The sequence below is a fragment of the Herpailurus yagouaroundi genome, unplaced genomic scaffold (genome assembly GCF_014898765.1).
Source record: "Herpailurus yagouaroundi ecotype Mexico unplaced genomic scaffold, PumYag 202, whole genome shotgun sequence".
Taxonomy (NCBI): Eukaryota; Metazoa; Chordata; class Mammalia; order Carnivora; family Felidae; genus Herpailurus; species Herpailurus yagouaroundi.
Genome location: NW_024412433.1, coordinates 17,621,762 through 17,646,474, shown reverse-complemented (window position 1 = coordinate 17,646,474; position 24,713 = coordinate 17,621,762). Strand labels below are relative to the sequence as shown.

The following is a 24,713-nucleotide window of genomic DNA, read 5'->3' as shown; positions in this document are numbered from 1 at the left end:
TTTCCCTTTTCATTTCTATTCCTTCAGAAGTGAAAGAAGCGACTAAGATGAAACATGAGAGAGGTTTGAGGATGGATGGAGCTGATGTACATTCAACTTTATTTCAACATCTTGGAACAACCTTGTTCTCAGTAGTCATTACAGAATTATTTGGTTGCCATTATGTGTAATTCTAGAATTTGATCATATGAAGATCATAATCATAATCACATTCAAGAGAACATTAATAAAGAGAGGTTGACAGCATAATATTTATTGGAAATTGAGTCCAAACCGGGATCTTCTGGTCAAATGATTACTTAGGCGGGAGTTGTGATCTGTGGTTATCTTGGCTTACGACTGTTACATTTCATAAAATGAGTAGTTAGGAACATTTTGCTGATGATGAACACTTACGCTGGAATATATATTATGGAAAACATTTTTTGCATCATAAATCAATAATGAAATTGCTTAATTCCCATTGATCTGTGGCTACGTGAAAAGTGGGCCAGAGCTGGAGACATGCACATAGGAGTCTCGCGGGCTTCCATGTTTTGTGTGCTAGCAATTCATACAGAGTGGTTTCTGTGCACTAGCTGAATCCCTTTTCTGGGCTTCCTCTCTCCCTGGAAGTGTGAGATAAGCTCAAAGAAAGCACTAACTTATATAATTAAAAAAATTTTAATGTCTATTTTTGAGAGAGAGAGGGAGAGACAGACAGACAGAACATGAGTGGGGGCGGGGCAGCGAGAGAGGGAGACACAGAATCTGAAGCAGGCTCCAGGCTCTGAGCTGTCAGCACAGAGCCTGATGCAGGCCTCTAACTCAGGAACAGTGAGATCATGACCTGAGCTGAAGTTGGACGCTCAACTGACTGAGCCACCCAGGTGCGCCTAAACTTTTATATTTTTTAAAGATCTGAGTTCAATAAAGTCAATGGACTCCACTGAAGAAGAATAATAAATCTTAACTGAGGATCTATTAATTAATAATGAAGAATGATTAATAAACTCTCAAGTGTCAGGTTTGTGAATATTTTTAAATTACATTTATCTTTTTAGAACATCTTATGGTGAGTAAGAAAGAGTAGTTCCTTTAAATAATCTATTAATGGCGTGAATGAAAACTAAAAACCAGCAAAGGAAGGTTACTGCCATGATGATGTTCCGGTAGAATTCTGTTAAGAGTCAAGCAAGTTAGGGGTGCCTGGCTGGCTCCGTGGGAAGAGTAGGCAACTCTTGATCTCAAGGTGGTGAGCTGGAGCCCCACATTGAGTGTAGAGATTACTAAAAAAAAAATAAACTTCAAAAAATTAAGAGTCAAGCAAGCTCAATATTCTCTGTGGCCAGAGAATGACTGAACAAAAGAAACCATAAAAATCACAGTCTACGTACCCATAGACCCTAAAGACTCATTCTCCAAAAGCCACCTTGCAGGACTACAGCCAGCCTGCAGGGGGCAGAGCAGAGGCATTGGCCCCGCCTCTCACAAGTACCTGCAATGAGATTTTTAGGTTAGTCAATACTCAGTCTTAGTTTCCACTCTTAAGTACTGGGGAGGGTAGTAAAATTAAAATACTGTACAGTCAGTCCTCACTCTTTGTGGATTCTGTATTTGCAAATCCACCTACTTGGTAAATTTTGTAATTTCCAAATCAGTACTCAGCTGCATGTTAGTGGTCATTTGTGGATGTGGATACTTGCTGAGTGGCAAAAAGTTTAGTCTCCAGATGTGCATATTCCCAGTTGATAATGAACAAGGTGACCAGACACTCTGCCTTCTTGTTTCAGTTCTCACACCGTAAACAAATGTCCTTTTGGGGCATATTTAGTGCCACATTTCTTTCTTTCTTTTTTTTTTTTTTTTTCATTTTTGTGTTTTTTGTTGATGATTTTGCTGTTGCAAATAGCTCCCAACCATAGTGCTGAAGGGTTAGCTAATCTCAGCACAGGAAGGCTATGATGCACTTTATGAAGAAAATATGTTCATTAGGCAAGTTTTATTCAGGCATGAGTTATAGTGCTATCGGCTGTGAGTTCAAGGTTAATGAATCAACAATATATATTAAGTATGGTATCTTTAAACAGAAACACACCCAGAACAAGGTTATGTATTGATTGGCTGACAAAAATGTTGCCAGTAGAGGTTCACAGGGGACCTAACCCTGTATTTCCCCCGGGATCAGTGGTTCAATACCGTTGTATGCATTTTTTTTCCAGATTGGTGAAATCAATGAGGCATATGATAGAGATCACAAGCCTTGCATCTTTCTTTCTTTTTTTTTTTTACAATCATATATAACATTGTATGAGTTTCAGGTGAAAGTCATAATGACTCAATATGTGTATATATTGCTAAATGATCACTGTAATCGGTCTAGTTAGCATTTATCACCACACGGAATTACCTGTTTTTTGTGATGAGAACTTTTAAGATTTACTGTCTTAGCAACTTTATTTTTATTTTATTTTTTTTAGTTTTTTAATGTTTATTTATTCTTGAGAGAGAAAGAGAGAGCACAAGTGGGGAAGGGGCAGAGAGAGAGGGAGACACAGAATCCAAAGCGGGCTCCAGGCTCTGAGCTGTCAGCACAGAGCCCAATGTGGGGCTCGAACTCACGTACCTCGAGATCATGACTGAGCCAAAATCCAGCGCTCAACTGACTGAGCCACCCAGGTGCCCCTGTCTTAGCAACTTTCAAATATGCAATATAGTGTTATTAACTTCAGTCACCATGCTGCATATTGCATCCCCAGGACTTATTTATTTTATAAGTGGAAGTTTGTACGTTTTGACCCCCTTTACCTATTTTGCCTACCCACCATCCCCTGCCTCTGGCAACCACCAATCTGTTCTATATGTGATTTTTTTTTCTGTATTTATATTTCACATATAAATGAGATTATGCGGTATTTGTCTTTCTCTATCTGACTCATTTCACTTAGCATAATGTACCCAAGGTTCACATGGTAAGATTTCCTACTTTTTCATGGCTAAGTAATATTTTACCACATAGGTACACAAATAGACATATTTCTAGGTATCTCTCTATACATATCTATTTGTGTGTACATGTGTGTATTACATAATCCTTATCCATATATCCATCAGTGGACACTTAATGTTACTTAAGTTGTTTCCATGTCTTGGCTATTGTAAATACTGCTTCTGTGAACATGGGGTTCATGCAGGTATATTTTTGACTTAGTGTTTTTGTATCTTTTGGATAAATATTCAGAAGTGGAATTGTTAGATCATGTAGCAGTTCTATTTTTAATTTTTTCCAGAACCCCTGTGCTATTTTCCATAGTGGATGCACGAATTCACATTCCCACCAACAGTGTACAGGGTTTATTTTTCTCCACATCCTTGCCAATACTTGTTACCTCTTATCTTTTTGATAATAGACATTCTAACAGATGTGAGGTGACATCTTATTGTGGTTTTGATTTGTATTTCCCTGATGATTCTTGATGTTCAACACCTTTTCAGGTACTTGGCCATTTATATGTCTTTGGGGAAATGTTTATTCAGACCCTTTAGCCATTTTTAAACCATATTGTTTGTGTTTTTCTTATTGATTTGTATGAGTTTTTTGTATATTTTGGATATTAACCCCTTACCTGATAAATTATTGGCAAAACTATTTTCTAGCATTCTGTAGGTTGCTTTTTACTTTTAAGAATGATTTCCTTTGCTCTGCAGGAGCTTTTTAGGTCACACTTGTTTATTTTTGCTTTTGTTGCCTTTGCTTTTGGTGTCACATTAAAAGGAAAATCATTGATAAGATTGATGCCAAGAGGCTTATTGCCTATGTTTTCTTCTGGGATGTGCTGTAGTTTCAGGCATTACGTATTTAATCCACTTTAAGTTGATTTTTGTGCATGGTATAAGATATGGATACCGTTTTGCATATGGCTCTCCAGTTTTCCAGTGCCATTTATTGAAGAGCCTGTTTTTCCCCCCAGTGCATATTCGTGGCTTCTTTGTTGCAAATTAATTGACCATTTATGTGTGGGTTTATTTCTGGGCTCTTCATTCCACTGACCTATGTGTCTGTTTTTATGCGAGTGTCATACTGTTTTGATTACTACGGCTTTGTAATATAGTTTGAAATCAGGCAGTGTGATGCCCCCAGGTTGGCTATTGGGGTCTTTTGTGGCTCCATAACAAGCCAGGATTGTTTTTGTAGGATTGTTTTGTTTTACTTCTGTAAAAAAATGCCATTGGGATTTTAATAGGGATTGCATTGGATCCATGGATTGCTTGGGGGGGGGGCGAAGGACATTTTAAAGATGTTAATTATTCCAATCTCTTTGTGTCTTCTTGAATTTATTTCATTTATGTCTTATGGTTTTCAGTCTGCAGGACTTTCACCTCATTGATTAAATTTATCCCTAGATATTTTTTATTCTTTTTGATGCAATTATAAATGGGATTGTTTTTCTTAATTTCTCTTCCTGATAGTTATTAGTGTATAGAAGTGCAACTGATCTTTGTATATTGATTTTTGTCTTGCACATTTGCTGAATTGGTTTGGTAGTTCTAACACCTTTTTTTTTTTTTTAAGGTTTTCTATAAGTAATATCATGTCATCTGCAAGTAGAGGCAGTTTTACTTCTTTTCTGATTTGGATGCCTTATACATTTTTAATACAGGTGTTTATTTCACACCAAAAATATTTTTAAAAACCTGTATGAAAGTCTCAATTATAGTATTCTGGAGCTTCTCTTTATAGGAACAATGGGTTCAGTATTCCCTGTGACTTTATAGAACATTACTGCGAATCATCAACTCTGTGTAAAGTGTCTGTATCCTGTGAATTTAAGCCTGTTTTCAAAACTGCAATGCCTTGCATACAACTTGGTGGGCCTAGAATGTGATTCTCTCCATGTTATCAACTTCTGTCTGTCCCAGCCCTATCCTATAGCTTTTTTCATACTGTGGGATGGATCATACTTTTTTTTTAAAGCACATTTATTAAGTATAGAAAGTATGCCAAACACTATGCTAAGAGATAGATGCTCTAAAGTTGTTTGGAGATTTTCTGGGAAAATAGAGACATAAATATCAATTCACCATAGACATGGCTGGTGCTGTGATGGATTATGAACCAAGTGTGGTGGTAGCACAGAGGCTGGGCCAGCTGATTGTCTTTGGAAGAGAGGGGGGCACATTAGTCACAGAGGGCTGAACACGGGATGTACTATTTCGCCTCGGCTTAATGAATATGATAATGTTCACCAAGTAAACCGGCTAAAACCAGAACAAACAGAGAGAATTTTGTGTCCAAATACACAAAGGCATAAAAGAGCATTGTGTGGTCAGTGAAGCTGGAAGGCAGAATGTGAGTTGAGGGAGGGGAGGGAAACCAGAAGGAGGTTCAGGGAGTGCTTAGAGATGAGGCTGGCAAGAAAAGCTAAGGTGGTTTTGGGTGGACCAGCTATCCAGAAGAATATAATACAGACTTTCAGGCAGGTTTCACAATCATTTTTTTTAACGTGAAATAAATACTTATATTAAAAAGGCATAAAATGTAAATGTATGGCTTAAAACATTCTTTAAAGTGAATACTCACAAAACCACTACCTCGTTGAGGAAACAGAAAATTTCCACCCCTCCTAGAAGCCTGCTTCCGCAGGCTTCTTTTTAATTTTTTTTTTTCAACGTTTATTTATTTTTGGGACAGAGAGAGACAGAGCATGAATGGGGGAGGGGCAGAGAGAGAGGGAGACACAGAATCGGAAACAGGCTCCAGGCTCCGAGCCACCAGCCCAGAGCCCGACGCGGGGCTCGAACTCCCGGACCGCGAGATCGTGACCTGGCTGAAGTCGGACGCTTAACCGACTGCGCCACCCAGGCGCCCCACTTGTGTTGTTTTAAGCCACCAAGTTTCTGCTAATCTGTTCGAGGAGTGATAGGGCACTAATACACCACCCAAGTGTGCATCCGTAAACATGACATATTTTTTTAAATGTTTTTTAAAGTTTTTATTTATTTATTTTTGAGAGTGAGAGAGTATGTGAGCAGGGGAGGGGCAGAGAGAGAGAGAGAGAGAGGGAGAGAGAAAGTCTTAAGCAGGCTCTGAGCTGTCTGTGAGGAGCCCTTGCAGGGCTCCATCCCATGAACTGTGAAATCATGACTTAAGCCAAAATCAAGAGTCAGACCCCAACTGACTGAGCCACCCAAGTGCCCCACGACATATTTTTAAAATTTTCTCTAAGTGTTCTTTCTGTCTGGCTGTTTCTTCTGAACTTCCTGCTGTTAAACTTAGGCCATTAAAAAATGCTTATTTATTTTTGAGAGAGAGAGAGAGAGAGAGAGCGAGCCCGAGAGGGGAGGGGCAGAGAGAGAAGGAGACACAGAATCTGAAGCAGGCTTCAGGCTCTGAGCTGTCAATGCAGAGCCCGAGGTGGGGCTTGAACTCACCAACCGTGAGATCATGACCTGAACCGGTCAGACACTTAACTGACTGAGCCACCCAGGCACCCCAAACTTAGGCCATTTTTAAGGCAGATGAGTGACATACATGACTGGATCTACATTCTAGAAGTTTACCTTGACAATCGGTGTTCTGCCAGTAACCTGGGGAGCCAACAGGATGGGGTTAGTGAGAACTGGCAAGAGGCAAATGCAATAGGCTTGGCAAGAAATGGCCAGAACCTAAAAAAAAAAAAAAAAAAAAAAAAGACAATGGAAGCAGAATGGAGAAGAGGGCTCAGGGCTGACAGGGGTTTGGAACATAGAATGGATAAGGATTGGCATCCAAATAATATAAGGGATGAAAGAACAGCTAAGAATAATTCCAAGTACTGTAGCTTGGGCAGCTGTCGCCATGGAGGTGGTGAACACAGGATGAATAGCCAGGATGAGGATAACATCTTGAGGTTGAGGTATTTGGAACTCATGCTGGTGTATGTTTCCAGATGTCAGAATGTTTCTCCTGGGGATAGCATTCTCAATGCTGGGTTGACCTTCTTTTTAGGTCATGTAGATATAGAGACAGTAACAGAAACACTGATGAATGAATCCAGCCTTAAAATACAATGAAGATGTCCTACCTTATCTTCAATAATGCATAATTGCTTTGTTCTTCAATGGAAGTTAATTTCTACTCCCCCTTTTCTGCTCCTATCACATAATAGGCACAATTATATCTCACACTCAGGGTGATATAATTAAATATCAGCCTTTGTAGAGGTGCATTACCAGAGAGTCTTCTTAGGCAGCTGATTTAGGCACTTGTCAGGTTTATCACACAATAGATAAATGTTTTCTTCATGTAGCTTAATATAACAGGGTATCTGTCTCTGAATGGCAGTGTTTCTAGATAGTCCCGGCAAACGGTCCGTTTATTGCATCTGACAGCTTTATTGCTTTATCAGTTATTTGCTTAGAGAGGATTTTATTATATGTAAAATACTGACATAAATTATGGGGAGGAGAATTGATTTTTTTTATGTAGGTTTGATTCATTTTTCATTGTTTGTAGGTGCCAAATTTGATATTGCACGTTTCCTCCTAGTGTATTCATTTAATTTACAAGTTATTTCCCAGGTTTTACAAATACTGGTATTTAGTTCTCAATTCTTTTATTCCTGTTATTTCTCTTGTTTTCAAACTAAGCCACATTTATACTTAATAAGTAAAACATAGTTATATACATTTACATATAAAATACAGAGCTAATATAAGTAAATTGACTCTAAGAGGAGTTCTAGGTAACTCGAAGAATTCTGCACTTCAAAACTGAGACATGTGATGCCATTTTCCATCTTCCAAGTTGAAAGAAGAGTAGAAATAGATCCTGGCTGGGGTAGGCCATATGGATTAGCAAGGTTGGGTAGATCCAGGTGTCTTCAACTTGGCAGCCTGGGAACCATTCTCATGGACACTGGCATGTTGAGGTCTAGGCTGGAAGACACATCTGGATCTCAAGCCAAATGGGGCTAAAAATAGGTAAAATGTGGTCAGGTGTTTAGAGAGTTCACATCGGCAGATATTAAGTGTGGAGACATGGAAAGTAGGCAACAGATTACACAAGTTCAATCATAGAAGGTTGTAGAGGGCACTATTGTTGGCTTGCCCACAGACTCTCTAATCTCCTTTACCAGTTTTTTGGACCCATGCTCTTCTTCCAAAACCTTCAGAGGATTGATCTTATAATCTTGGAGTTGCTTCACCCCAGTGGAGAGCCTGATGTTATCATAAGGCACACCTCCTAAGGGCAGTTACACAACCCTCTTGCCTCTTAACCAAGGACAGACAGGTGCATGAGTACAAAAAGCCCAGAGACTTTGCCTTGAGATGGGGCAGATTCTGAGGTATACTTTATGTTTCACAGATCCTTCTGAGATAAGGCTGAAGTTGGACTTCACCTGAAATTACACCACTCTTTGACTTCTTTCTTGGTCTTATTCTGTCCCTGTAACACAGGCCTGGTTTCTTCTAGGAAAAGTTGCTTAATAAATCATTTGCCTTTGAATCCTTGGCTCAGAGTTGGCTTCTGGGAAAAATCTTCCCTAAGTAAGTTAATAAACCAATGGCCAAGACAATAGGGTTATAAAAGTAAGGATAATAATGATTATGATAATAATAGCTACACTTGAGTGATTCTCACTCATTTCCATGTGTAGTAATAATTGTTTTACATACAATTTTTCACTGAATGTTTTCAAGAGTCACATGAGGAAGGGGTCATGATAACCTCCATTTTACAGCTAAAAAAATTGAGGCTTAGAGATATTAAGCAACTTGTTCAAGATTTTATGGCTAAAAAATATGAAGTAAGGCTTTAGAGAGAGGTCAGTAGGACCGATATGGCATACTAAGTGTTGAATGTTAGATTTTAAGACTATTCGTCTTTATCTCTTCTAGCCCCATCCCCATCCCAGTCAGACTATGTCTGGCTCTAGCTTCTATGTGGAGTGATGTAGATTTATCTGTGGAAAAGATGAACTCTTGGGATAGGAAACAAGGCTGATCATTTCAGTGATTTCTGTCAGCAGTCTTGCAAATTAATCATCTTTTGCTTATAAGGAAGGTTTGGGGCAAATCCAACACTATGGTTAGAACAAAATGATGGAAATGTTGCTTGGTACCTAGTAGGCAGATGCTAATTGTATTGAAAGACCACGTTGAATGTGTGAATATATTCAGGTGATTGATATATACAATGCAGATAGCGAACAGAGAGTGAGAAAGAGCTTGTATGCATGAAGAGTGGTGAACGGATGGAAACCTTAGATTTCCCAACCAGGTCTGACCACTTTTCTCTGTAGGCAGCCTAGATGTCTGGGGCATGGAAACACCCACAGTCTGGAAGTATCGCAACCAGGGGCTTTGTCATTATGCAAAATATTTTGAATTTTTATATCCTCAGTGGAAGAATAACAAATTGTGTTTAAAAACCTTAAAAGCTATTTTATAGAGAACTTCAAGATGTTTTCTTATCCAAAGAAACATCATGTGGTCCAAGAATGCTAGAATGAGTCATGGGGTTTGGTTTCTAGTCTAACTCTACTAACATATAGGTGGTTAACCTTGAGAAAGCCTTTTTTATCCTCTTCGAGGCTGGATTCCAGGGTTCCTTTGTAAAAACAAATTAATAAGTGCCATTTAGAAAAGGTCACCTGTGACCCTCAACCTTCTTTCCTTTATGAGAATGATATGTGTTTTGATATCAGTATATCTGATATAGTGCCATCAATCAAATGTATTATCACTAATTTGTATAAATTTATTCAAATGATTCATTGAAGTATAGAATAACAGTGAAAATAGTGTTTATAACTATACACTTTTTTTGTTGGTTCTTTTGATGAGCATTTTTGATGGATCTATACCTAGCAATTGCAACATGCAGATATTTAGCTGTGTGTGTAGAGCCAAGTAGTTTTCCAAGGTGATTTTACAAGGATAGTGCACTTTAACATATAAAAAGAAGGAAAAACGTCCCTGGGCACATCAGAACATCCCTCCATTGGTGAGCTGGTGGGCATAAACCAAGAATGATTAGTACTCATTAAGCTAAAGGTGAAATGGCAGACAACAGGAACGTGAAAATGATGCTTACTAGTAATGCACTTAGTTGTTGTGGGAAGGCGGGTGATCTGCCAGGCTAAGAAGAGGAATGAGGGGCAGTCTCCCACAAGTAACCAACATGAGGAAGGCCTTTATATCTGGTTTGCATGGGCACCCAGGAATCTGGACTCTGTGTTTGTATTGAACACTCAACAAGAGCCCTGCCTTCCCCTGAGAAGGAGAATTGTCCAGAACTGGCTAGTGAGCATGACAAAAACAAGCCCAAGCAGGGGGAGACAGGTGATTGAGGCCAAAGATTGTACATTAAGAATCTGGGGTTGGCTATAATCCATTTGGTCTGAGAACCAGAGATGTGGTTAAGAAACAATTTGTAACGAAGAGTAGATAAAACCACTGTGGTCGTAATTGTTCGAGAATGTTCCTTATATTTCATTCTCCCTATAATTGCCTTTACTTAATGTTTCTAAACACACAGATAGCTTTTTGTGTGGTTTCTGCAGTATAGAAAGTAGAGTGAGTAATTTGCAGACAAAGCCAAGACAGTCAGCGGGGAGACACTGGTAACAGAGCCTTGGTGCCCCTTCTGTCAACCCTGCAGATCTAGGACTTTGAAGACAAGAAGAAAAGCGGTGGAGGGCTGGGCAACTTTTAGAGAGAAAATATTAACAAATAGCAGGCACTGGGAATACAGAAAAGTGGAACACCCAGTAACATTTAGTAAGCTCTCTCTTGCCCACACTCTGTTCAAGCGTGTATCGCAGAGTGTATCATTATGTACTAGTAATGCATTTGTTTCATTGACCTTCTAGTAAATACGTGAGTATCAATGAGTTCCTATTGATCGGTGACAGACATTAGAGTTGACAATTGCTGCGTGTTTATAAAACCCATAGAAATAAAACAAATTCAAAGAAAAACAGGAGGGCTGCTGTGGGGTGAGTGTAATGAGATGAGAAACTATCTGATTGTATCAAGGTCATATTACTGAGAAAGGGGCAGAGGCAGCTGTTCAGGTTGTTCCTTGGTCCTGTGTCTCCGTTCAGCCTGTGCAGGGGAATTCTTCTTCCTGGGTTCTCAGTATTGGGTTCAGAGTTCAAATACAACCACAATGTGTTTAGATCTCTTAAGGCCTTCATGTGGGGGAGGGAGATTGCTGAAGGCCAGTGCGATGATTAATTTTATGTGTTAGACTGGGCCACGGGTCATGCTTTTTGTGTTAATTCTAAAAAAATCTTTGCTTAATTCAAGGTTATACAGATTTTCTACTTTGGGTTTCTAAAGGGTTCACACTTTGAGGCTTTATACTCAGTCCAGGATTCATCTTGAGTTTAATTTTTATATATGGTGTGAGGTATTGGTTAAAGTTCATTTTTTGGCATGTATCATCCAATTATTTCAACACCATTTGTTGAAAAATACTTTCTGAGTTGCCCTTGTGCTTTTGCTGCTAATTAGTTGTTCATATACAGGGAGATATATTTTTCAACTGTGTATTGTTTCTCTTTTTCCCGTTAGTTCTCTATCTTTATGCCAATGCCACATTATCTTAATTACTGTAGCATTAAAAGCAGTCTTGAATTGGGAAGAGTTATCTTTTTAACTTTACTTATTACTTTCAGATTTATTTTTGTTAATTATAGTTCTTAGAATTTCCATTTGGATTTTAGGATCAAATTGTCAAGACCTTCAGAAAGCCTGTGACATGACTGAGATTGCTTTGAATCTACAGATTAAATTGAGGAGAATGAATATATTAATAATATTTAATCTTTTGATTCAGGAATGTGGGATATTTTCCCATTTATTTATGTTATCTTTACTTTTACTCAGCAATGCTTGTAGTTTTCAATATATAGATCTTGTGCATCTTTTGTCAGATTTGTCCCTTAGAATTTCATATTTTTGATAGCATTATAAATGGTATTGTCTTTGTTTATTTCAACTTCTAATTTTTTTTATTACTAGCATAAAGGAATACTATTGATTTTCTATATTTGTTGAATATCTTGTAGCTTTGTCAAATTGAATTATTTTTAATAGTTTTTATTAGCTTCTTATTAGTTCTAGTAGCTTTTGGTGTGTGTGTGTGTGTGTGTGTGTGTGTGTGCGCGTGCGCGCGCGCGTGCGTGTGTGTGCATTCCATCAGATTTCCTATATAGATGATCATGTCATCTGTGAATAAAGTCATTTTACTTCTTTCTTTCCAATCTGGATGCTGTCCATTTATTTTTCTTACTCTCTTGCACAGTCTAAAGCCTCCAGTACAATGTTAGTGGAAGTGATGAGAGTAGATATCCTTGCCTTGTTCTTGATCTTGAGAAGAAAACAATCAATATTTCACCAATAAGTATGAATAATATTGGATTTTAAATGCTTTTTCTGAGACAGCATACTTGTATTTATTTTTCAGCTTGTTAATCTGATGAGTTACATTAACTGACTTTTAAATGTTATACCAACCTTTCATTCCTTGGAATAAATTTCACTTGGTCATAATGTATTATCCAATTAATTTATTATTTGTATAAATTTATTGGTTTTCTATGTGGACAGGTTTTCAACTTCAGGCTTGGTTTGTAAAATAGATATAGTGCTACTCATGCTATTTTTCCTTATTTGAGTGTTTGTAATTCTGTGTTTTAAAAATGTGTCCATTTTGTCTAAGTGTCACATTTATTGTTATAGAGTTATTCATAGTATTTCTTTAGTATCTTCTTAATTTGAATAGAATCTGTAATGACGGTCATTTCTCTTATTCCTGATTCATTTTTGTGATTAGTTTGGCCAGAGGTTTATCAATTTTGTTGGTCTTCTCAAAACATCAGCTTTAGATTTTGTTGGTTTTCTCTATTGAGTTTTTCTGTTTACTGTTCTATTCATTATCTTTCTGCTCTTCATTATTTTTTCTTATTATTTTTGTTTACTTTAGCTTTAATTTGCTCTTTTTTTTCCTAGTGTCTTAGGGTGAAGGTTGAAGTTTTGATTTATTTCAGACCTTTATTTTTTTCTTGTATAGGTGTTTAGTGCTCTAAAATTTTCTCCATGTACTATTGTAGCATAATCCCACAAATTTTGATATGTTATGTTTTTATTTCATTCATTTAAAATACTTTCTAACTTCCCTTTGATTTCCTCTGTGACTTACAGGTTATTAGAAGTATGTTATTTTGTTTCTAAATATTTTGGGGATTTTCCAGATATCTGTCTGTTATTGAATTCTGGTTTAATTTCATCATGGTCAGAAAACATATTTTGTATTCCTTGAATCTTTTTTAGTTTATTGAGCCTTGCTTTATGGCCCAGTATATGGTCTGTCTTGGTAAATGTCCCATTTTCACTTGAAAAGAATGCATTGTGTTGTTGTTAGGTGAAATATTACATAAACGCCAATTAGGTCAAGTTGGCTGATAGTTTGTCCAAGTCTTCTATATCATTACTGATTTCTATGTACTTACACTGAAAGAATAGTATTGAAATCTTTTATTACACCTATGCATTTGTCTATTACTTATTTTAGATATCTCAGGGTTTTCTTTTCTTTCTTTTTTTTTTTTTTTTTTTGAGATGGAGAGAGAGGGAGATAGGGAGAGAGAGGGGAAACAAGCAGAGGAGAGGGGCAGAGGGAGAGAGAGAAAATCTTAAGCAGGTTCCACACTCAGCACACAGCTGGACATGGGGCTCAGTCCCACAACCCTGGGATCATGACCTGAGCTGACATCAAGAATCAGATGCTCAACTGACTGTGCTAACTGAAGCCCCTGAAATCTCAGTTTTTAATTCATGTATTTTGAAGCTCCATTATTGGTTGAAAAACTTTGGAGTTCTTTTATCTATGAATTGACATCTTTATCATTATCAAGTGACCTTTATTCATAATCACATACTTTGTTCTGAAATCTCCTTTGCCTTGAATTAATATAGGGACTCCAGATTTCTTTTGATTCATGTACACATGGTATATCTGTTTTTATCCTTTTACCTTTAACTTATTTATATTTATATTTTATGTGTTTCTTATGTTTATTAGAGTCTTTTTTTAGTAGGTGGTGTTTAGTAGGGTCTTTCTTTTCTATCAGATCTGACAATCTCTTCCTTTTGTTTGGTTCATTTAGGTCATTTACATTTAATGTGATTTTTAATATGGCAAAGGTTAAGTTTATGATCTTTGTTTTGATTTTCCATTTTTATCATCTTTTCCTTGTTCCTTTTTTCTGCCTTCTTTTGAATTATTGAGGCTTTTATGATTTGATTCATCTTTTCAGTTATAATTATTAGCTATAATCCTTGTTTTGTTATTTTAGAGGCCTCCTTGGTTTATCGTATACATCTTATCACAGTCAAACTTCAACTTATATTAAGCCATTTCACATAGAGTATGAAAACCTTACATTCATATACTGTTGACCCTTGAACAGCACAGGGGTTCGGGATGCCAACCTCCCATGCAGTTGAAAATCTGTATATAACTTTTGACTCCTCAAGAACTTAACTACTAATAACCTACTGTTGGCCAGATGACTTACTGATAATATAAATAACCAATTAACACATATTTTGTATATTATATGTATTATATGCTGTATTCTTACAATAAATTAAGCTAGGGAAAAGAAAATGTTGTTAAGAAAATCATAAGGAAGAGAAAATATATTTATAGTACTGTCCTGTATTTGTAAAAAAAATCTATGTATAAGTGGACCCATGAAGCTCAAGGGTTAACTGTACTTTCATTCTTCTATTCTTGGTCTTTATGTTTTTGTTGTCATATATTTTCTTTCTATATGTGACACTACATTTTTATAATTTTTGGTTAAAAATTCAATTATCTCGTAAAGAGATTTAAAGTATGAAGAAACAATTTTTATATGTTTACCCATGCCTTTACCATTTCCATTGCTCTTTCTTTGTGTAGATCCATATTTCCACCTGGTATACCTTACCTTCTTCCTGGAGGACTTCCTTTAATATTTCTTTCTTTTTTTTTTTAAAGTTTATTTATTTATTTTGAGGGAGCAAGTGAGCAGAAAAAGGACAGAGAGAAAGAGAGAGAGAATCTCAAGTAGGCTCTCTGCTATCAGAGTGGAGCCTGATGCAGGGTTCAGACTTATAAACCATGAGATCATGACCTGAACCAAAACCAAGAGTTGAACGCTTAACCCACTGAACCACACAGGCACCCCTTCACTTAATATTTCTTATATTGAAGGTCTGCTACAGATGAATTCTTTCAGCTTCTGTATGTCTGGAAATATATACACACACACACACACACACACACATATATATAAAAAATCCCTTAATATAAATATATATATATATATATATATATACACATATATACACATATATATATTTAGGTTAAGGGAACCATTTTCATCCCAAAGCTTCTTTACTTTTTTTTTTAAATGTTTGTTTATTTTTGAGAGAGAGAGAGAGCTGGGTCAGGGGAAGGGTAAAGAGAGGGAGAGAGAGGATCCAAAGAAGACCCTGTGCTGACAGCAACAAGCCTGATGTGGGGCTCGAACTCATGAACCATGAGATTGTGACCTGAGCCAAAGTTGGACACTCAACTGAATGAGCCATCCAGCTACCTCTGGAAATATTTTTATTTTACTTTGATTTTTGAAACGATATTGCTGGATATAGGATTCTAGACTGACATTTCCTTTCATTGTTTTAAGGATGTTTCTCCATTATCTCCCCAATTATGTTTAATAAGAAATCTGCTCTCATTCTCATATTTGTTCCTCTGCATGTAATGTGTCTCTTCTCCCTAGTTGGTTTAAAATTTTTTTCTTTATCATTTGGCTTGAGCAACTTAAATATTATGTATCTTAGCACAGTTTTCTTCATGTTTTTGTACTTAGAGTTTATTGAGTTTCTTGGATCTGTGGGTTTATATTTTCATATTTGAGGAAATTTTGGCTATTACTCATTCAAGTATTTCTTCTATCCCCATGTATCTCTCTTTTCCTTTGATGAATCCAGTTAAACATATATTAGATGGATTGCTTAAAAATTGTCCCAAGTTCATTGAAAGGTTATTTATTTCAAAAATTGTCTTTTTCTTGAGGCACCTGGGTGGATCAGTTGGGTAAGTATCCGACTTCAGCTCAGGTCATGATCTCACCATTTGTGAGTTCAAGCTCTGCATCAGGCTCTGTGCTGACAGCTTGGAGCCTGGATCCTGTTTTGGATTCTGTGTCTCCCTCTCTCTCTGACCCTCCCCTGCTCATGCCCTGTCTCACTCTCTCTCTTTCAAAGAGAGAATAAATAAACATTAAAAAATGAAAATTGTTTTTTTCTTTGTTTTATTAAACTTTTTTTTCTCTATTGCTGTGTCTTCGAAGTCACTAATCTCTTCTTCAATATCCAGTTTGCCATAAATCTCATCCAGTATATTTTTCATCTCAGGCATTGTAATTTTCACCTCTGGAAGTTCAATTTGGATCTTTAAAAAAAAAAATCTCCCTTTTTCTGCTTACTTTTTGGAACATGAGACATATTGTTATAATAGCTATTTTAACATCCTTGTCTGCTAATTTTTTTTTTAAGAGTTCAGTTTTCTATTGAACAGGTTATGGAAGAGATTTAGTCAAAAAGAACAAAGCTCATGTCATCATCAGACTCCTCTGATTCTTCTTTCTTTGTTTCCACTTTCTTCTCCTCAGTTGGGGCAGCAGTGGTGGAGGGGGAAGGACCTCCTGCTGATGCAGAACCAGCTGCTGGGGTGGGTCCACCAACCCCTATACTGCATATGGCTCCCCATGTTGACATTGGCCAGGGCCTATGCAAACAAGCCCGACCAGCCAGAAAGTTTCAACATTTACACCCGCTGCTTTAATGAGGGCATTGATCTTATCCTCCAGGACCATCACCTCATGTCATGCAGGATGAGGTCAAGTAGATGCAGGCGAGCTCAGACATGGAGATCGCAGTGTTGGCGTGTGCTGAGCGGGCGCTGGTTCCAAGTCACCGGATGAAAGGAGGGCCTCACCCCAACACAAGCCTTGGCTTCCTCAGAAGGGCTTGTCCCCTATTTTAACATCCTTATCATTTGGGCTTTGTTTTGGTTAGTTTTTCTTCTATCGTGGGCCTTGTTTTTCCTGCTTCTTTGTGTGCCTGGTCTGTTTTACCTTCTTTATTTTTATTTAATTTATTTTTTATTGGATGATGATATTGCGAATTTTACCTTGCTGCAATGCTGGATACTTTTGTGTACTTATAATTTTTTTTAATGTTTATTTATTTTTGAGAGATACAGATACAGAATATGAGTGGGTTAGGGGCAGAGAGAGAGGGAGACACAGAATCTGAAGCAGGCTTCAGGCTCCAGGCTCCGAGCTGTCAGCACAGAGCCCGTCGCAGGGCTCAGACTCACGAGCTGTGAGATCATGACCTGAGATGCAGTGGGATGCTCAGCCTACTGAGCCACCCAGGTGCCCCTACTTATAATTGTTTTTCAACTTTGTTATGGGGCATAGGTAAGTTACTTGGTAATAGTTTGATTCTTGCATTTTAGACTTGCTAGGTAGTGCAAGTGTATTATTTAGTCTGGGACTAATTATTCCCCCTACAGAGCCAAAAAAATCTCCTGGGTACTCTATGCAATGATCTGTGAACTATGAGGTTTCCAGGCTGGCTGGTGAAAACGGACTGTTCCCAGGCTTTTATGAACACAGGGTACCATTACTTCTGATTGTTTTAAGTGGTTCTTTCCCTGACTTTTGGTAGCTTTTCATGTGTATTGCACTGATCATTACTTTTCTGAATTGCCAAGGAGAATCCTTTGCAGATCTCCAGAGTTCTCTCTCTGCAACTCTCTCTTCTCTAGCATGTGAATGCTGGCAACATTGGTGTCCCGAAACTCTCAGCTCCATTTTCTCAACTTAGAGAGTCTCCTGGGATCACTTGGGTTTTCCTTCTCTATACCACAGCCTGGAAACTCTTTAAGGCAGTGAGCTAAGGCAGTCTTAGGGCTCACTTTATTTGTATCCTGTTTCTCAGGAATTGCTATCCTTTGTTGGCTAATACTCAGGCTCTTGAAGAACATTATTTCATATATTTTGTCCAGTTTCCTTAGAAGTTTCAGGTGGGAGATAAAGTCAATCCCTTCTTTTTAATTTTGTCCAGAAGCAGAAGTACTCTACAGACTTTCATTTGAATATAACCGCTGTTAACTTTGCGTTTTTGATTTTTGAAGAGTTTGCCAATTTCTGACACTGTGTTAGTGGGTCACTCTTACTTTATCCTGTCCTGGTCCCACTTGCCTTTTGTGAGTCGAAACTGTCCTTTATCGAAGTGAAATACAGCAGAAGCTTTTTCTTTTCCAGCCATAGAAGAGGAATGAGAACACTTCCTCAGGGTGGTAAGAACAATTGCCCCTTTGGTCTATTCAACGGAAACTTCCATTCGAAGCAGTATCCTTGCTGTGTGTCCTCCACGTGTTTCTGAGGAATGTGTGTTTGTCCTTGAATTGGGCTTGAAAGGGGCTAGGGTAGGAAAGGAAATGTGTGGAAGAAACCTGCGGATATTCTGACAAGATTCTTCTAGCTTCGTATTCATCCCTATGGGAAGAAAGATGTTAGAAATGCTGACTCCTTCACCTGACAGGCTGTCTCAAAAGCCATGGGAAATGGGTATGAATTGACTATCCAGATATACTTATGTGATAGATACATAAAATCATTCTTTGATATTCCAAGCATGTTTTAGAAGGGAATTTGTATGGCCAAAAAATGATAAAATAGGTGTCCTAAATATGCCATGAGCACAATACTGAAAAAGCATTTTTTTCCCCCACAGAACACAGTTCTTATCTCTGTAGTCAATATTTGATGCATGCTCATTGCTCTTTCCTCATATTCAGTCAAGGAGGGAAAAGGTGGATTCATCTCTAAGTGATTGATCATCACAGCTTTACTCTAGAGCAGTAGGAGAAAGATGAATTATGGGAGTATGTACACTTTAAACAGCAATTCTGATTCCTCAGAGGTCTCCTGATGAAGTCAGAAGGATGGGAGTGGAGTTTTCAGAAGCTCTGACGTTTCTTCAGGATGCATCTTCTATCGTGAGGATAATTGATACACCTTGCAAAAAATAAAAATACTGCTAGTAACTCCAAAAAACTAAACAGGGAGTAAAAAGTAGACTTCTATTTGCCTTTTTAAAAGGAATCCCAATTAAAAAGTCCATTTTAGTTTTATGGGTGTGTGTGTGTGTGTGTGTGTATCGACTGAATTGGAAATTTTTTATAGTATCCAAGAAGCGGAGAGGTTAGAATGACAATGTAGAGTCTGTAATTAATTGCAAATAAGAAAAACCAAGTGCCTTGGCAGGAATAAGACTTGGAGGAGATATCTCCCAAAGCCACAGCAGTTTCTTATAAGAAGAATTTGTCAGGGTCAATATTAACCTATCCTGGCTGTGTCTGATGTGCTGGCCAGGAGGTAACTAAAGAAACGCGAGGCATTCTTGCTGTCCAAAGACTCCAATCTGGTTGGAGATAGCGGACACAGCCTTAAAGAGATCAGCAGTCTCAAATGTGAGCCTCTGGGATTCTGGGAAGGAATTCTGATTCTACCTGAAGGAACAGTGTTTGTGTTCTTAGTATTGCTCAAAATGTTGAGTATTAAGTGGACCTACCAACAGCTATTTTGAGCTACAACTGTGTGCGAAGTAATGGTCTAGTAGCTGGTAACACAGCAATTAGGAAAAGAATGACTTGTTCTCATAAACTTTAATTCCAGGGGAATTAATTGAAAAGCTAGAAAAACCTTGTATGTTCAAGGCAGAATCAAGCAGAAGAAAGTTTGGAAACAGAGTAGGGCAAAATATACTTCAAAAAATATTCTTTCTCACGGATAAAGGACTGAGACAGTACCATGATCACAGTTGGCATCTATATACGAGATACTTTATGTATATCACGTCCCTTCTTCCCACTTACGAATGAGAAAATAGAGTTCCAAAGTATGCTGTGTAGCTAAGGTGAGGACAGCTTGGAATCACATCCGCATCTGTTTGATTCCAATGCCTGTGTTCTTCTCAGGACACTCTGCTGCCTCTGATGGGAATCTTGCAATATTGGGTGATTTTCCGTGGGTATCTCAGCCAGGTCACCATCCCTGAAGAGTCCTCTTACTCAGGCTCCTTTGAAAAGATATCGCAGGGCTTAAAAGTTGCAGTCTCCTTGCACGATGGGCCAAAGAGGATAAAACAAGAGACCAAGGAAAACCAGGAGAAAGGTAACAGAAGCACATCCCCAAATCATCCACAGAACAAGGCTCTCACTTCCTTTTTCATGATGTGAATGATTGCAGGCACCGAGTGCTGAGAGAACTTGGCCTTGGCTCATTTGGCCTGGAAAGCTCTCCAGGGTCGGTTTGGATGATTCATCAGGAAATGAAGCTCCCTCCTGCCAGTGGTTTGGGGAGCAGTGGGGGATGATTGGACTCTTGCCGATCACTTCCAGAATGGGAAAAGTTACCGTGCTCATATTAAAAACTCAAATGTAGGGCACAGGCTGGGGAATATTTTAAGTTGGTTATCTATCCAGAGTGCTGTATGATACAGACCTGATTTAATTGCCCTCATGCCTGCTTAGGATATATTTAAGCATGCATAAAACTTTCACGAAGGTGGGTTGATGTCTTCCCGAAAGCTGGTGAGAAGTTTTCAGTGGCAGCTAGACCGGGGGACTCTGGGAAGAAGGTGGAAGGGACTCCGTGGTGGAATGCCGGGGGTCCTTTCAATTCAGAACAGTCCATTTCTCTGGTTTTTAGCTCCATGCCTGGGGGCTGCAGGGCAGCGTGCAAGAAGCCATACTTCAAAGCACCCAGGAGGCTCCTCAAACCTAAAGGAGTCCCATGACCAGTAGGGATCTCTTTAAGAAACTGTAAATGTGTGACCTTCAGGGAAAGGTGCGCTTTCATGAAGAGAAAAAAGCCCCCATGGTAGCTGGCAGGATATTGAAACCAGAAGAGTCTGACAGCGTTATCAAGCTGAGCTGTAAATCCCAGACATTCACAAGCCCCGGGCTGCAGAATCTCTCCCAAGTTTTGCTTTGTTTCCTATCAATGGTGTTAACAGCTCTGCCAATGTTCAGCAATTGTACGAGGAAGACAATACTCAGAGAGAAAAATCAGTACAGTATTGTTTTATTTTTATGCCATATCCAGACAGAAAGATCTCATCTATTCATTGTAATACATTTGTCATGTTCGTCTGAATAAATGCAAGGCTATGAGAAAATGCTGATACCAGTTGTCAGAGAAAACTATTTACAATTGTCCCTCCCTTCTTTCTTTGGGCATTTTCATTATAATCTTTTCAGCTTCACAGAGAGATGAACAAAACTCGTGCACTGAGTGTAAAGCGGATGGCTGAACTGCATTGATTATGACCTTCACTTTTAAGGTTAACAGTGGGAAGAAAAAACAAATTGTCGACTTCAGGAGTTTGGTTACTCTTTTCTGAGGGAGGAAGTGCTTTTTTCTTCCCTCTCATTACATTTCACTCGAATGGGTCCTATATGGAGACCCAGTGCCTTTGTTCATTCATTTATTCCCTCATTCAAGACTTCTGAGTGCCCGCTATAGGCAAGACATGAATTAGACCCTGGAGATACAGCGGTTAACACAACCTCTGAGGTCTTAGAGGCTGGAGAGCCTAGGGTGGTGATGGCTCCAAAAAAGAAGAGAAAATCATCTTCCCCAGATCAGGGTCTTTCAAAGCAGGCTCTAGTCCTCTCTATCAGACAGCCTTATCCATCTCTCTACCAAGTGTCCAATGAACTGAAAATAAATCCCTGACTTTTGACCTTCTATTTCCAGTCAAAATTCACTTGTTTTTGTAAGTTTCAGGATGCGTCACTTTGAATAGAGTGTATGAGAGGCAAGGGATCAAATTTTGTTAACTCCTGTTTTACTTTTGTTGAACACCTTTTGTTCTTTCTTTTTTCTTTGGAATAAAGAAAACCAATGTCTTTAATAAACAACAGGTCTTAGACACTCTAAAAATAGCTCTTGAAACATCAGGCAATTTTTCCTTGTAGGCTTAATACCGATTTCATGTCCATATTTTTCTCTGATATCTTTATCATCGCACTTGGGACTTACTTGAGTCCTTTGTGTGGTTTTGACACAAATCCTTGCTAGACCAGCCTTTGCCAAACTTCAGTCGTTTGTATAAAACCTTAACAATTTTTTTCCACGTGCTCACATTAGGTCTTTTCTTCTTCAATTATTTTGTTATATATGCATATCATGTCTACTACTACCTATATATTTATTTAAATTGACATCTCTCTCTCTTTCTTTTTCTCTTTCTTTCTTTCTTTCTTTACTCTTTCTCTCTCTTTCTTTCTTTCTCTCCTCTTTCTGTCTTCTTTCCTCCCTTCTCTTAAACTAGTTTATTTTAAAAGGAAACTTCATATGATTACCACAAATGAAATAAGTTTTGCTTATAATAAATGGAAGATAATGACAAAGCAAATAAAATGTGAACTGATATTCCTAAATTGTACCCGGGTACAATCAGAAGGTTCAGAGTCTTTTCTCTCTATGAAAAAGGAAGATTAGCCCATGATGGGTGATGTTAAAGAAGTACTCCGACTACCCGAGACTGACTCTTGGATATAAGAAGAAAGACTAAAAATAAAATAACGTTTTTCTCACTACGTGATTCAGAGTATTTAATGCCATGTTTGGGTATCTCCTAAGGTCATCTCCTGAACTTGTTGGGACATTTCAAAGGGCCACAATATGGCCACGCTCCAGAATCTGGTGGAAAATCACTGCCTTTCCCATCTCCAAGGGGGTTCTGTTGTAAATAGAGGCAGTGCTTGTTTCAAACAACTGGTTCTGTCCCCCAAGATCTACAATAATTGACTTCATTCAACTATTTGGAGATATGAGATAATTTAAGAAATTCATGTATCTTCTCAACAGACGTTAGCACCTGCAGCCTGTGACATCTGTCACCACCTTTCGGGGCATGCTTCCTGTCTTCATTATCCGTCTCTTTAATTAACAGTTTAATTCTTAAAAATGAACTGTACAGTATGTGGATAGGAGTGATTGTTTCCAGTCAGCACAACAGAAGGCAATAACACTAGATCACGGCTGAACCCCCTCCAATCATATCCTACCCGGTAATAATGGCAACAGGAAGCTGTTCATCAGGCCTGGGTTTCTCCCATTTCATCTAGAAATAGAAATATCTTCTATTTAATAGAGAGAAAGATGAGCTGAGAAGATGGTGATGGATCCGGGGTGACACCGTGGGCCAGCCAAAGCTTTTAAATGTGACATTTTTCAAGTCATGGGAGAAGAGCAGAGCAGAGGGAGGAAGGGAAGAGAATATCAAAGTACGTTTACAAACAGCAGGCCAAGCTACAGTGCTTGCACCTCACATTCTTCCCTGAGCCTAAGAGCAAATCTGACGTTTCTTCAGATCTATCCATCCCACGACATTGTCGCACTGCAGAGAAATTGACTTGGAATCAGAAATGACTGTTTGTTGACAGTGAAAGGGAATAGTCAGTTCCTTCCTACAAATTCATCATGTGGTATCTTTACAGAGGGATTTTCTGTTTCAGGAAAATCATAAGGGTAGAGAAGGAAATTGCTAAGGATGACCTAGGTCAACACAGAGAAAGACTATCCAGGTATGTGCTAGTAAAATATGGGAACAGGCTCTGCGAGGAATATTCTCAGCTTTAATAGATGGTGGAGTGTAGATGATTCTCGGTAAGTGTGCTCGCGACACTAAACTGGGGGTTTGGATCGTAGCTTAAAATAACAGAATCACTTAATAAAAAGTATTTTCCTAAAGAAAGAATACTTTGAGAAATGTGAATGGGGAAGAAAGAAGTGTGGAGTCGGGCTAATGTTTGCAGTAATCCTTTTTATTTATTTTTTTCTTTCCTTATAGAATAAAATATTCCTGTGGATGGTCTTTCTAAGGGTCTCGGTTGTCTCTTTCCTTTTCCAGGATTCTTGGACTAAAACACGAAAACAAACAAGCAAACAAAAGATGAAAAGTGACTGCGGGAGCTCCTGAGAGTAATCAAAGGAGAACATTTTAAGAATTGATCTCATTCGACCATTTGCCATATTGTATCTGTTCCTCATTTGCAAATAACAGAACCACAGTGGGAGTGGATTCTTAAAAGTTCTACACGGTCTTCAGACTAACCAAACTGTAGAGGATCAAGGATGATGGATAACCAGTTACATGAAACTTTCATCTGGAGAAAGGGATGGGGGGCGCTGTTCAATTATCCGCTGATTTTTTTTTTTAAGGATGCCAAGCAAAGCCTTTGGTCAGAAAAACAGCCTCTAGCAAGCAATGCATTTTACATAAAAGAAACCTTCCCAGGAAAGATGGCTATGAATTTAATTATAAGCTCTTCTCTTTGCATAAATTTGATTCAGTCTAAATAAGACTTGAAACATGGAACAATGTCCATGGAGTACAATTCACCAATTGTTACTTTTAATTATGTTCACATGCATAATTCATAAATATACTGCATGGACAAGAGGAAAGAAAAGATAAGAAGGAACAAAAGAGATGAATTTTCCATCAAACAATTACTATATAAATAGACAACATATTTAATACATTAGTTAGCAAAGTGATTCTTTGTTCTTGCCAGTCTGGGGCTTAAAAATGTTAAAAGA

The 24,713-nt window shown here is 38.1% G+C and overlaps 1 long non-coding RNA gene across 2 annotated transcripts in view; it reads left to right on the top strand.

The window, feature by feature from the left end:
• The window catches only part of LOC121014512 (uncharacterized), a 384,362-nt gene extending 360,079 nt beyond the window's left edge, over positions 1-24,283 (top strand). For both annotated transcript variants that reach the window (XR_005783256.1, XR_005783257.1), the window contains one exon: positions 23,962-24,283. This is a non-coding gene — a long non-coding RNA (uncharacterized LOC121014512). The remainder of the gene's footprint in view (positions 1-23,961) is intronic.
• The last annotated feature ends 430 nt before the right edge of the window (positions 24,284-24,713 follow it).